The sequence below is a fragment of the Acinonyx jubatus genome, chromosome B1 (genome assembly GCF_027475565.1).
Source record: "Acinonyx jubatus isolate Ajub_Pintada_27869175 chromosome B1, VMU_Ajub_asm_v1.0, whole genome shotgun sequence".
In the NCBI taxonomy this organism is placed as follows: Eukaryota; Metazoa; Chordata; class Mammalia; order Carnivora; family Felidae; genus Acinonyx; species Acinonyx jubatus.
Genome location: NC_069382.1, coordinates 101381845 through 101396615, shown reverse-complemented (window position 1 = coordinate 101396615; position 14771 = coordinate 101381845). Strand labels below are relative to the sequence as shown.

At 36.4% G+C, this 14771-nt stretch overlaps 2 long non-coding RNA genes across 2 annotated transcripts in view; one reads left to right on the top strand and one right to left on the bottom strand.

The window, feature by feature from the left end:
- LOC113600506 (uncharacterized) overlaps positions 1-14771 on the bottom strand; it is a 150312-nt gene that overhangs the window by 105582 nt on the left and 29959 nt on the right. The gene's annotated exons all lie outside the window — the stretch shown is intronic.
- LOC128314475 (uncharacterized) lies at positions 4587-5186 on the top strand. Its single transcript, XR_008296163.1, has 3 exons — positions 4587-4824; positions 4923-4983; positions 5088-5186. It is a non-coding gene; the product is annotated as an uncharacterized LOC128314475 (long non-coding RNA).

The following is a 14771-nucleotide window of genomic DNA, read 5'->3' as shown; positions in this document are numbered from 1 at the left end:
GTACTTAGTGACAGCTGTTGGGTCAAAGGTACCTAACGCATGTGGACACATACACCTTGGCCTGTCTGAGAGAATTCGTGCTCTGTACTTTTGGAGCAAGGGTCAAGACTGCTCAGGATTTATTTCTTTGCTCATCCTTATGGTAAGACATATAACCTGGATGTTATTAAGGTATGGGAGACTTTTAAAGAGGCTTTTTTATTTGTGAGGTTGGACTTGGCTACTGCCTGTTATGGACAATAGTAAATGGCACTTAATTAAAAACATCATGAACTAGAAATGCTGCATATAAACTTGCTACTCAAAGTGTAGTCCATAGGCAAGCATTATCAGCATCATCTGAGAACTCATAAAAATTCAGAATTTCAGCCCACTTCTGGCTAACAAATTTGAAATCTGCCTATTTTCAAGATCTGCAGTCACACCTATCCACATTGAAATTTGAGAAGCATTCCTCTGACTCTACAATATTTTCACATGGCATTACAAATTACAAAGAGAATTCTAAAATGTAAGGTTTGTATGGTGAAATGATTAATCGAAATATGCCACTATGATGGGATGATGTTGCTGTTCCACAGAATTGACCACTGGCAAATTTCCCAATCAATTTACATCAGAGTGATATTAATTCCAATGACCAAAATCCATATATTTAATCAGCATGTTGGCTCAAAGACTTCTATCTATCCATGTACTTTCTGTGAAGTCGAACCTCAGTGTATGAAAAATGAACTTGTTATTCTTGCGCCCCCCCCCCCATTTTTCTCCACCATGTCCTCTATCTTGGTGAATAGCTTTACAACTAATAGCACCTGAGCAAGAAAAGTTAACATGTATGGGTTCTTTCTTCTCCTTATCTTCCATATCTGATAATTTACTATATCTCATTCATTGCACTTTCAAAGTTTCTCTTGAATCTCCCTCTACTCCAATTTTAGTTTAGGTCTCCATTGTTTCTCAGCTGACCTATTCCTATAAAATTCAACTAGTCAACCTCTCTTCCATCTTGCCTCCCTCTGGTGAAATTTCTAGAACTTAAGTCTGATTACATCATGTGATTCAGCCATTAAAAATAAAACCTTATGACTGCCCATTTCTTATAAGATTAGCCCCCTTAAAAATTTGCCGCAAACTACCTTTCTAAATTTATCTTTGGCCTCTGTAATCCTTGGACTCTTCACCCAACTTGTGGAACTGCCTGGCATTCCTTGCACGTGAGAGGCCTTTTAGCAGTTTAGTACCTTGAAAAAACTTTTCCATCTACTCAAATGATCTTCCTCCTTTCTGCATGACAAACTCCGGTTCATACTTCAAGACTCAACTCAAATGCCTTAATGAAGATAAAGAACAAAATAAGAGATTTTGCTCAACTAGATATTTGGTAGATAAACTGCCATCTACTATATTTCTTCACCTTTTGCAATATGACTTTGCAGATTCTTTCAACAAGAAGTAGAGTCTATGTTTCCAGTCCTTTAATCTGGACTGAATTTCTGAACATATTTGTAGAATGCAGTGAAAGTGACAATGGGTTAGTTCTGAGCCTAGGCTTCAAGACACTTGGCATGGTTTGATCTCTGCTAAGAGCTGCCCTGGGAATAAGATCAGGCTACCTTGAAGGAGACCGAGACTAACTGTGTCACCTGTAGACTTTCAAAACGACCTAATATCAACTGACACCTAAACATGTGACAGAAACCAACCAAAATCACCAGAGCTGCCTGTCCAACCCACGGAGGAACCTACCTTCTGACCTACAGGTTCATGAGAAAAAAATAAATGTTTATTGTTTTAATCAACTGTGTTTTTATGGCGATGACTAACTGACACAGATACAAAAATTTAAAATAAACCTTTAGCAGTGTTCAGAGAACTTCGGCTACAGGCCAAATCTGATCCATAGTCTGTTTTAGTATATAGTATAGCCCTTGAACTAAGAATGCTTTTTTACATTTTAAAGGGTTGTTAAAGAAAAAAGAAGACAGAGATTATATGGGTCCTATGAAGCCTAAAAGAAATACTATCTAAACTTTATGGAATAAAGTTCACCAATCCCTGAACCATAGTAATGAGTAATTTGTGGGATTAGCAGAGGGATAGAAAAGTAGGCCAATTGACAGAATGGAGATCCCAGGATGAATCCAAAATTATATGGACTCCTGTTATCTGACAGAGTCAGTATTACAGATCTGTGAAGAAAAGATCATTTTTCAATAAATAGCCCCTAGATAATTGTTTAGCTCTCTGAAAAAAAGAAGGAAAGAAAAGGGAAAAAAATAGGATCACTTAAAAATAATTTGAGAATTAACTATAAGGACTTAGAAGATAATATAGGAGAATATCCTTATAATCTTGAATAAAGAAAGATTTCTTAAATAAGACACAAAAGCATCAACAAAAAGATAGATAAAATTATTACAATACGATGTAAAATTTCAAAGTAATTAATGTATATAAAGTAAATTAAAAAACTAACCACAGAGAGGGAGAAGACATTTGTAATACATGTAACTAATAAAGACTACTGCTCAGAATAAATAAAGAATTCCTACAAAGCAATAGGAAAAGACAAGCCCAATGGAAAACTACAAAAGAGGATTGAGTGTCACTTGACAAAAGATACATCCAAATGGCCAATATATTAAAACTTACTCAACTTCATTAACGACTAAAGTAAAACTCAAATCACAGTAAGAAACTATTACAGACCCACCATATAAGCAAAAAAAAAAAAAAAAGCAGCAGACAAAGCAGTCTTAAGATGGCTATGGGATTGCACATTCTCTTCTGATGGAATAGAAATTAGTCTAGCCACTTTGGAAAACTGGGATAATTTCATAAGACTGATGATACTTCTCTCCTATAACCTAGCAATTCTAGTCTTTGTTTATACACACTGGATCAGAGGTTCGGGTGTGGCCTCTGGGACCTCTAGGATCAACATCACCAGGGAACTTGCTAAAAATGCAAATGGTTTGGATGCTAAAATTTGAAAAACACTGTTCTAGACACTTACATCCCCAGATTCATGCTCAAAACTGGTCATAACATTATCATTCAAGGCTCGAACTAGAAACAATACAAATGTCATCAATAGTCAGGTTATAAACCATGGCATAATATCACTTACAAAGAATAAATGAACTTTAGCTTCATGCAAAACATGGATATATCTCACAAACACAAATTTGAGAAAAGATACAAAAAAAACACTGCAGTATGATTCTATTAATATGAAGTTCAAAATTCGGCAAACTAAGCATGATGGGGGAATGTACGTATAGATGGTATTTTAAAAAGCAAAGGAATTATCATCATTAATCTCTGGGGGGAATATCCATAATAAGAGATACCAATGACAATGGTAATGTTCTACTTCTTGTCATAGATAGTAACTATACGGGTGTTCATTTCACAACTATTACTAAAATGTAAACCCATTTTTCACATACCCTAAAAGATACATTCTGGGGGGCCTGGGTGACTCTGTTGATTAAATGTCCAACTTCGCCTCAGGTCATGATCTCGTGGTTGGTGAGTTCAAGACCTGCGTCAGGCTCTGTGCTGACAGCTCAGAGCCTGGAGCCTGCTTTGCATTCTGTGTCTCCCTCTCTTTCTGCCCCTTCCCTGCTCATGCTCTTTCTCTCTCAAAAATAAATAAATATTAAAAAAAATTTAAGATACATGCTATATCACACAGGAAAACACACACAAAATATATTTATAAATAAGATTCTGAGGATGCTGCAAACTTCATTCCAGAAATAATTCATATAAAGTTCTCAATAACATGGTTATGTATATGAAGTGCTCTGTAAATGTTACCTGTTATCATTTTATATTAAAATAATTAATTGAATCTATTGCATTGCATATAAATTCTGAAGTATTTTTCCTTCTGCCTCAAAATATTTTCAAATTGCCCTTTACATTAAAAAAATCACCTAGAACTCTGAGTGAAAAGAGGAGTAAAGGTATCCATGTTGAAAATATGGGATTTTGCTGAACAATTTGTTAGCTGTCCCTTTTGTGAACTTATTTTATAAGTCACTAAGGAATAACCATGTTGTAGTTGCATGCCAGAGAAATGAGTCCAGTTTCCAGCCTAGCTCTTATATAGTAGTAGACGATAATTAATTTACAGGTGGTGTCCTATTATAAAGAGTAGAAGGTAAAGGAAAGTGAAATTTTGACACTGGATTAGAAGTTTCACCAAGTAAGGCCTGATATTGAAGGAGTAACACCAGCGTCTGAAAATCTCCATCAGCTTATGTACCAGTAAGTATTCAGTCTCCTTAGTGGAGCAGATTCACTAGAACCTTTAAATGAAGTAATGGAAACTTTGATAGATTTTTCCAAACACTCTGCCATTTCCTTCAGCAACAATATTACTCTAAAGACTGGTGAGTCATAGGCTGACCCAAAGCTAACAAACAGAGGTTGTGTGTGAGTGTGTGGGAGTCTGGACACAGGGCCAGACATCAGAGAGGTCAAATAGCAAATTAACAAGTTTCTACCTTCAGCCAATTCTAGTGTTACCTACAGGCAACACGTGAATCATTAGGTAATCAGGCTCCCCTCTATGGTCTTTGAAAACAGTAGAAGTACAGTGTTAAGTTCCACTATAGAAAAGATTACATAACATTTGGTATTAAAAAATAGCATAAAACCACCAAGCAAAATATGACATAATGCACTCCCACATCGTCTCCCTACTCATGACTTTAATACCATAAAAGTAATTTGCTCTACGTTCTCTATTTTCTAGAACAGGAAACACTAGAGCTCTGGATTGACGCCTTTGCCCCAAATAGACACTGGGTATGTACACTGATGGAGAGATGGAAGGCTCAACTGTGAATTAATTTTTAAATATAATATATAGTTGCTATAGGTTCAATGTTTGTGCCTCCCCCCAGATTCATATGTTGAAGACTTAACCCACAATGTGATGGTACTTGGAGATGAGGCCTTTGGGAGGTAATTAAATTTAGATGAGGTCATGATGGGGGCCCCATAATGGAGTTAGTGTCCTTATAAGAAGAGACCAGAACTCTCTCTCTCTCTCTTTCAATTATACACAGAAATAGCAAGACAGTGAACATTTTGTAAGCCAAGAGAGCGCTCACCAGAAACTGATCATGATGGCATCTTTATCTCTGACTTCAGCCTTCAGAACTGTGAGAAATAAATGTTTGTGTTTTAATCTATCTAGTCTATGTCATTTTACTATGGTATCCTGAGCTAAGTTAATAGTATAAATTCAGAATATATGCCCTTTCATGTGTATATACACATATATACACATATACATATATGTATAAATTAATCTGGTATCTAATTTCCAATTTAATACACTTCATAAGTGGCAAGCCAGCTTACTATTATTAGGTAGCTACTAAAGATCGTTTACCATGTTATTTCTTGAGAACACATTTCTTCTCCTTTTCTAACAAAAAAGCATTATAGATAGCCAAGACAGAGACTATGTCCACAATGTGGAGACATTTTCTATCCATATATTTGCTCTGATATTGGTGATCTCTCAGTACCTGCATCTCTGACAAGGAAAGAGACACTAGTTTGTGTTTCTTCAGTGGTTAGTCTCAAGTCCTCCTCTTTCCATCTCTTTTCATCACTGACTGACAACAATGAATTTGTTTAAAATATTGCAAAAGTGTAATATGCTATTGTGGCTTAGGAAGTGATTACAAAAAAAATTATTTATGTATTTATAAAACAGTTGAGACAAAACTTGGTTTCTTTGCTGACAATTTTTTTTACTTATTTTCCAACTTGAATTCTCTGTATTACTCTTGTGTCTATGTCCAGTATGGTTTTTTTTTTATATTTTATTTTTAAGTAATTTCTACACTCAATGTGGGGCTCAAACTTACAACCCTGCAATCAAGAGTCACATGTTCCACTGACTGAGCCAGCCAGGTGCTTCCAGTGTAGTTTTTAAACACATAACAACAATGGTGAACAACGTTACATAAGACAAATGAAATTTGATTATCCTTATTAATACCAATATTCTAATTAATATCATATTTTTCTAGAATAAGTAAATAATAATAATAATAATAATGACACCTTAGAATATACTTTATAAGACATCCCAAAATATCAAATGATTTAATCCTAACAAAATTCATGTCTGTGTGTAACATTGTTATCATCCTGGGTTTTTTTGCTAAAGCCAAGAAAAGCTAATATTTGCAACAAATTCTATTATCCATTTTATAATTTTGTGATGTAATGATGCTTTTAGTATCCACCTAACATTAACATATGCTAACAACAGAAAGTTTTGGCAAAGCTATTTGGAGATTTTTAGAAGTGGCCCAAGGAATTCAAAAGAAGAAGCTATCAACAGATAATTTGTTTCTTTTTAAAATTTTTTTAATATTTATTTATTTCTGAGACAGAGAGAGACAGAGCATGAGTGGGGAGGGGCAGAGAGAAAGGGGGACACAGAATCCGAAGCAGGCTCCAGGCTCTGAGCTGTCAGCACAGAGCTCAACGCGGGGCTTGAACTCACAGACTGCGAGATCATGGCCTGAGCTGAAGCTGGACGCTCAACTGACTGAGCCACCCAGGTGCCCCAATAATTTGTTTCTTTATTCTCCCTTCCAAAGTTCAAAAGGAAGCTTGAAAAATATTCTTTTCAAACTAAGATGATATCATGAGAAGCAAACTAAGATGATATCTGTGCTTCAAAAAGGAAGAGAAAACTTTAACATTGACACTGTCTGTCTCTACCTATTCTTAATTTTTTTTAAATTTCGAAAGCAATGCTAATAAGGAACATAACTTTTATTTGAGATAAATGTGACTTTGTCTGTAGGAAACATAGCAGAGAAAGAGAAATAAATGAGTTGTACATTCTCAGTATGTTCAAACCAACTGCACAAGACTAATTGATATAATTATTCTGGTATACAAGTAGTACTATAAAATATTAACCTCAAAGTATTTACCTACATCTACAATTTTAATAATATTAACTGCCAAGTATTTAACTATACTTACAATTTTTACAGTGTTCAATATTTAATGCTGTAAACATTCAATGTTATAGCATAGCATTCAATGGCAAAATTAATGGGTCATTATATTTTTACAGATACTCAACAGTGTATTATTTCATCTCCCTGCAGTTTTTAATTATTCTCTTACATGGGTATGGAAATAGTTGATTTAAAAAATGCTTTGGTTTGACCTTCTGAGTTTATTTTCCATGTAATAACTATTGCTATGTAAAAACAAAACAAAACAAAAACAAAAGAAAAAAAAAAGAAACCTCCAAATTTACTGGTCCATGGATTGTGTGGGATAGCAATTTCAGCAATTTAGACAAGACACATTGAGTCTGGCTTTTGTCTCTCCCAGGATACCTAAGGCTTAGCTAGGAAGACTTGAAGGTTGGGGGTTACTTGATGGATAGAATCATGTGGAAGCGTCTTCATGCCCATGTTGGGTGGTTAATGCTGACTGTCAGCTGGGACTCAAGTTAGGCTGTCCAAAACACCTACACATGACCTCTTCATATGATCTTTCCATGTAGTTTGGTTTGGGCTACTTCACACAAGTGGCAATAGAGTTCCAACTCTATTCTCACTCTTGGTTTTGGCTCAGGTCATGATCTCATGGTTTGTGAGATGGAGCCTCTGTGCTCTAGCACAGAGCCTGCTTGGGATTCTCTCTCTCCCTCTCTTTCTGTCTGTACTCTCCTCAAAATAAATAATTTTTTTAAAAATTAAAAAAATATTAATAACAAAAATGTCAATAACACCATGAATAGCATGTACCTTACTCTATCAACATGATTATTCTTGAATCTAGTCTAAGCACTTATTTTTTTCTTTTTACAGAGACCATATTTTTTGGATTAGTGGTTTTTAAATGTTTTTGGAGGGGCACCCAGGTGGGACAGTGAGTTAAGCGCCTGAGTCTTGACTTCAACTCACGTCATGACCTCACAGTTCATGACTTTGAGCCCCACATCAGGCTCTGTGCTGACAGTATGGAGCCTGCTTGGGATTCTCTCTCTCTCCCTCTGCCTCTCCTTGCTCACTCTCTCCTCTCAAAATAAAAATAAAATAAACTTAAAAATTTAAATGTTTTTGCAAACAGAATACCTGTAAGTCTGCATAATTTTTACAGAAAATAAAACAGCAAGTTACTTAACTTTCTCTAAATGTCAGTTTTCTCAACTGTAAAATGTATATAATAATTAGTAACTCAGTTTTATTGTGCAAAAGAAAGAGACTATTCCTAAGAGAGGGTTAGTATAAAACTGATAAGAAATAGGTTTCCAGAGGAGAAATGGGGGCTACAAGTGATACATGGAAATTAAAGATAATTACTTCCTCTTACCTGGGGCAAACATCATGGGGAGTTGTAATGGAATTCATACTGGTAACAAGGAGGACACTTGGCAGTCAATTAGAAGATTCTGTAGTTCTGAAGTTCTGATGTTCCTGTAGAATAGCTTCTAAAACACTGTTCCTTCCATCAGCATGAGGCAGCATAACTGAGACACTGACTCAGCCTGAGACACTCTGCATCCTTTGCTTCACCTTAGCTGAGTCCTCTCAGTTTCTTGTCCCATTGTTTTCCTCCTCTTACATTTCACCTCAGGTCTTCACTCTCAAGGTTATACCCTGGACTGTAATCAAACCACTTCTATTAAAAATCTTTTGGGGAGGGGTGCCTGGGTGGCTCAGTCGGTTAAGTGTCCCACTTTAGCTTGGGTCATGATCTCACCATTTGTGAGTTCTAGCTCCACATCAGACTGCACTGACAGTGCCACGCCTGCTTGAGATTCTCTCTCTCCCTCTCTCTGCCCCTCCTCCATTCTCTCTCTCTCTCTCTCTCAAAATAAACATTAAAAAAAATATTTCAATCCAATTTCTCATTGTTTGCTCATAACCTGTATCAAGTTAACTCACTCAGATTACCCTATTATGACCATTCTTTAAGTCAGCCTAAACTCCAACCCATAGATCCTACCATTTTTTTTACACTGGGCATCAACTGCCTCATGATTTCACTCCATTTTTGTCCAGAACAGAGTCTATGGCTATTTGCTATAATCAGTCCATTGCAAACACTCACATATTTCTTGCCCATCTCTCCCTACACAGGATTAGATTGCCAACATCCCAACTCTGAAAATAGTCAGTTCTCAACCTTTATGTGCCAAGTACTTCCAATTTTATTTCTCTAGCCCAAACATGTCTTCGAAATATAAGATCCATGTATCAAACTAAAAATCTGAATACATATAAAATATAACATGTGCCAAGCCTCAGGTTTGACCTCTACTTGATTCCACATCTGTTCTCTCAGTCTTTCCCATTTTGGTAAGCAATCTCACAGCTGTCCAAGCCAGGTTTCTTGGTATCATGTTTGATTCTCTCTCCCTCTCTCTCTCTCTCTCTCTCTGTCTCTCCTTTACTCACATAAGAATCAGAGCCCTAGATAAGTATCTGTGTATATGTGATTTATTTAAAGAATATTATCAATAGAAATGGAATGAGAGAAACAGAACAAGACAGGGCAACAAACTAGCAAGGGTGTGCTCTCAGGTGGAATCTACCGGCACTCAAATCCCACAGGGAGCCCTGGAACATATCTTGCACTCCATATTTATGCTCCCTTCTTTAGTCAAGGGGCTGATTTACTTCAGCACAAATTACTTATTGGTTTGAGGGTTCCCCATGAAGGGATGTAAGGGGCACATAACCTCTCAGGCAAAGCAGCAATCTTATGGCAGAAGACAATTCTCTGGCAAAAGAGGCAACTGTGAGTTTTACCTCATGACTGTCTTCCACAGTCTACTTTGCACAACGCATATCTACTTGCTTCTATCCATTTGCAGAACTTCTCTAGGATTTGGGTTTATCATAAGTTCCAACTACAGTTCTTGCACTTGGCATGGAAATTTAACTGCTACTTATCATCTCCATCCTCATCACTACCACTCAGTCTAGTTTTCCTTCCCTCCTGACTAGCCCTTCTGCTGATCTAGTTGGTTACTCTAGAAGGGAAATCTAGACCTTCACTGCTATAGAGTCTGAGGCCCAGGTCACTATGTCCTTATTAGTCTGTGGTCTCTCTACTTGTGTTTTTACAGTTAAAACTGCACAGTAAATGCAAAAGGCAAAAATACACTTCCATAGATACATAGGTTTGCAGGTCTCTCCCAGACTTCCTAATCTGCAATATTCCAATCTTGGTTCATCCAGACCATTGACCAACCAGCTAAGCCAACTGAAACCGCCTATGAGTTGGTATTTACGTCTATTATTCAAACATTTGTCTCACAAAACGAAGTGGCTGAGTAGCAGCATTGCCCAAAACACTGCCAATTTAGGAGACTTCCCTTTACCCAAGTCTTTCCTTGACCGGTCTGTACAGCATTCCACTTTTCATTTGCCTCCATATGTTATATATTATATATTTTCATCATTGGTCAACCCATCTCGTACTTTTCCTTCCATCTTCAACCAGTCATATGGACATGCCCTGAGCCACCCAAATGAGATGAGGTAGAGTTGTTGGTGCAGCATTATGGGTGAAATGGGGTGAAACGGGGGTCTCCACCACCCTGTGCGGCTTATGTGCATGTATTGCACCCAAACCAGCACAATTTGGGTTTTTCTGCTTCCATTTTAAAAGATTGCTGCCAAGCTCACCTGACTGTGAAAAATGTCCTCCATTCCTTGGATTCAGTGAATACTAATAATACACTTAAAATTTATTTCTACAAGGAATAATTTATTGTTATGCTAAAAACTACTAACCAAAAAAATCCAAAATAATCTGATAATTTAGAATAATAATATCAGATAATATCAGAATAACTGATACTTCAGCTACTGATTCTTCACAAAGATAAAAAAATTACATAGATTGTAGTGTCTGATCCAGTATGGAAGGAATTTAGAAGTTGCCACTCCAGCCTAACAACAAAGAAAAAGCTGGAAAAAATGAAAAATCAACAACTCTTTGTAGATCCATCAGAAAATGAGGTCACAGGACCAGTCATGCCCCCAAAATTGGAAAGACAGACTGGCAGACATAGGAAATCACAATTTATCAGAACAGAAATCCATGAGTTGAAACCTGTACAGGAAACAGTGCCCAGGTAGGGAAACCTGAACTATAATAAGTTTCTAGTGGCTCAGCATGAGCAAGTCTGAGAACTTGAGGGGGACCCAGTCATAGAAGGGCCCGCATTTTATGAATTTTACCCTTCCATGGCTCTACCAAGTCTTCATATTGAGTATCAAAGGAAAACCTCTGTATGCTTCTGGCACATGTGATAGGGACGATTTAACCCAAATTCTTTAGCCAGGCAGGTTGAAAGAAAACAGCAAATATTATGAGGATGGTTTTTCATTCATTTAATGTGAATGCCCAATGTTATTCTGGAATTCATAGCATTATCTCATCTCTCTTGCACCTACCAGTCAGGTTTTGTTGTTGTTGTAGTTTTACTTCTAAAAGAACATACGATACCTAAACATGGCCATTCAGGCTTTACTTATCTTGGATTGGTTATTGGATTTCCAGCAGATCAAACTGGAGTAACTTCTCTCTACAGAAAGCCAAACCATCATTTTCCAACTACCATTTAATTAACATGGAATTTAGTTTGAAATGAGAAATAATGCTTTGTGACCTGCAAGAGTAAAACAGAAGAATACATATGTTTCTCATTCATGGATTGTCCATTCAGAGATAAACATATTAACACGTTACTCTTGGTGCTTGTGATGGCTATAATAGCAATATGTTTCTCATTTTCTCACATAACTCATTATACCACTCAGGCATCATGAATCACACTACTCCATCAACCCACATCACATCAAGGAGACTTCCAACTGGAAATTGACATCCAAGAGTTTACTTCAGTTTCTAAACTAGCCCTGGTATATGTATCAGAAAATAAACTATAAGTGAAAATAAAGAGAACAGAAAACAGTTTATTCCCTATTTTAAGGCAACTAAAAAAAAACTTTTAAATACAATATTTTATTTTGTAAGACTTCTACATGTTAACCATTTTTGTTTGTAGTTATTCATAACTAAGATAACTAATGCATCTTAAGTGCTTGCTATATGCCAGGTTTTGGCACTTACATATCATCTTATTTATTCCTTAAAGAAATTCCTAAGGTAGTTTGAATGTCCTAAGTAACCTTCTTGTGGCCACATAGTTGAGTGGCAAATCCTGGATGACATCCCTCAGACTTTGTAGCCTGAGCTGTAGGGCACTAGGCTATATTGCCCATTGTCTTTGTATATCATTTCAAAAACAATGAAAATAGACTTTTACTATTAAATGAGACCTTAAGCAAGTAGGAAAAAAGTGCTTATGTCTTCATTATTCATTTTTGTTTGAGATTCTTTAAAAAATAGGTATGAACTGGAAGGTCGCACAGGCCATATCCAACCCATGGATATATTTGTTTGACCCAAAAAGTGCTGTAAAATCTTTAAACAGGTAGGTAATATTTTAAAATAAGAATACAAATATATATGAAATCTGGACTTCTAAATTTCCCTGAAAAATCATATCTAACCTTTAATCTGGGAAATTACCTCTTGGAACATATTGGTGTTTTTCAACTACATCTAGGGATGAGAGGGAACATATGCAGAATATTTAATAATCTGTTTACTCTTTTGAAGTTGGAGGATGCCTATGGTCTGCCACTCTGCATTCTTTCTGTCCGAACATGCAGAGCCAACATGCATTGATCAGAAGGCTGAATGTAAGTTTTAGAAGTGACCCTGTGAACTGAGATATCCAGATCCCAAATGATTAGTAACATTTGCTTTGAATTTAAAAAAAAAAAAAACTTTATTCACCTAATGGTTGGGTCATTAAAAAGTACCTCTGAAAAATACTTTGCCTTCACTTTCTATGAATAAAAACTTCCATCAGGTGGCCATCTGTTACATCAGAAATCAATACATTCTGTCTAATTTGTCTCTGTTATTTCCAGGGTCAGTTTCCTTCACCTTCAATTATTAGTCTTACTGTGACATATAACAGAGTCAAGTGTTATAACCATTACCCAGAAAGTCTGTTTCTTAAGCAGTAATACAGGGCACATAATATCCTTAAATATGCCCCAGACTTCCCCAACTAAGCTATTTAAAGTTTCTGAAATATTTAAGATTCAGAATACTAGATTTCAACCTTCTCAAAAAAGTGTATCAAATCTTTGAGTGTATTTGTCATAACATCACTTTTATGGTAAATGGTAAAATATTTCAGGTACTTGGTAGAAGAACTAAAAATTTTAAGTTGAAATGTTTTAATGGGTTACAAACTATGTCTTTCAACAACTCACTATACACACATATACATAAATATACTTGAGGAGTGAAGGTCAGGGAGATCACTCTTTGCAGGTTCAAAACCACAGAGATCATAGGGATGTCACCAAAATGACCTTAATTTCCTGTAACATCAAAGTGGGCAATTCTTAGGAAGACACACAAATGCCATGTACCTACCTAGCCCACATGCCCAAGTCCTGCACCTGACTATAGCAGCCACCTGGAGAGGCATACTTCATCCTTCTTATCTGCTCTACAAACCTCTGTGAGTGTCTCTCATTGTCAGAAACTTATAGAACCTGATTGCAAGGCAGTCTGGGAAATGTAGTTTCAGGGCTATATATCCTTTTCAGTATGAGGAGGATCTTAAAAGATGATGATGTATCAACACAAAATATTTCATCTAGTGTCACTTCTTCTTTTTTTAAATTATTAAACAACAGAAATGTATTGCTTTAATATGTACTGCATATTAAACAACAGAAATTTAATACCGGAAGTCAAAAGTCTGAAATCAAGGTGTCTGAAATCGGTAGGTAGAGTTACTTCCTTCTGAGAACTGTGAGAGAGAATCTGTTGCATGATTCTCACCTAGCATCTCATGGTTTGCTGGAAATCTTTGGTGTTCTTTGACTTGTAAAAACAGCACCTTAACCTCTGTCTTCACCCACACATGCATTCTCCATGTAAACATGTTTGTGTCCAAATTTCCCTATTATAAGGAAATCAATCTTATCAGACTAAGACCTACTCTAATGACCTAATTTTAACTTTACTGCCTCTGTAAAGACCTATCTCCAAATACAGTCACAATTTGAGATACAGGGTTAGAACTTCAACCTATGAAATCAGGAAGGATACGATTCAACCATAACAATCATCTACTATTATTTAACAAATTACTCTAAAACTTAATGCCTTGAATAAATTACATATCATCTCATATGGTCTCTGTGAGTCAGAAATTTGGGATCAACCTGGATGGATGGTTTGGTTTGAAATTTCTCTTTAGTTTGCAGTCAGATATCAGGCAGGGCTACAGTCATCTGAAGGCTTGATTGGGGCTGCAGGATCCACTTTCAGGATGAATTACCCACATGGCTACTGGCAGCAGACCTCAGTTCCTCTCTTCCTCTCTCCCCTGACCTGTCCACAGGGTTGCTTGGGTGTCCTGAAATACGGTGGCTTATTATCTCCAGAGATAATCTGGAAATAATCTAAGGATCCAGAGATAATCTGGAGAATCTAAGGATCCAAGAGACCAAAATGGAAGTTAAAATGCTCTTGCTGCTGGCATCCTTTCTTGGGATTACACTGACCTGAGTGTTCTAGTTTCAACTGGTCTCTACAGTTCTCACAAACATATTCTGGTCTGTATATTATTATCATCTCAGTGTTTC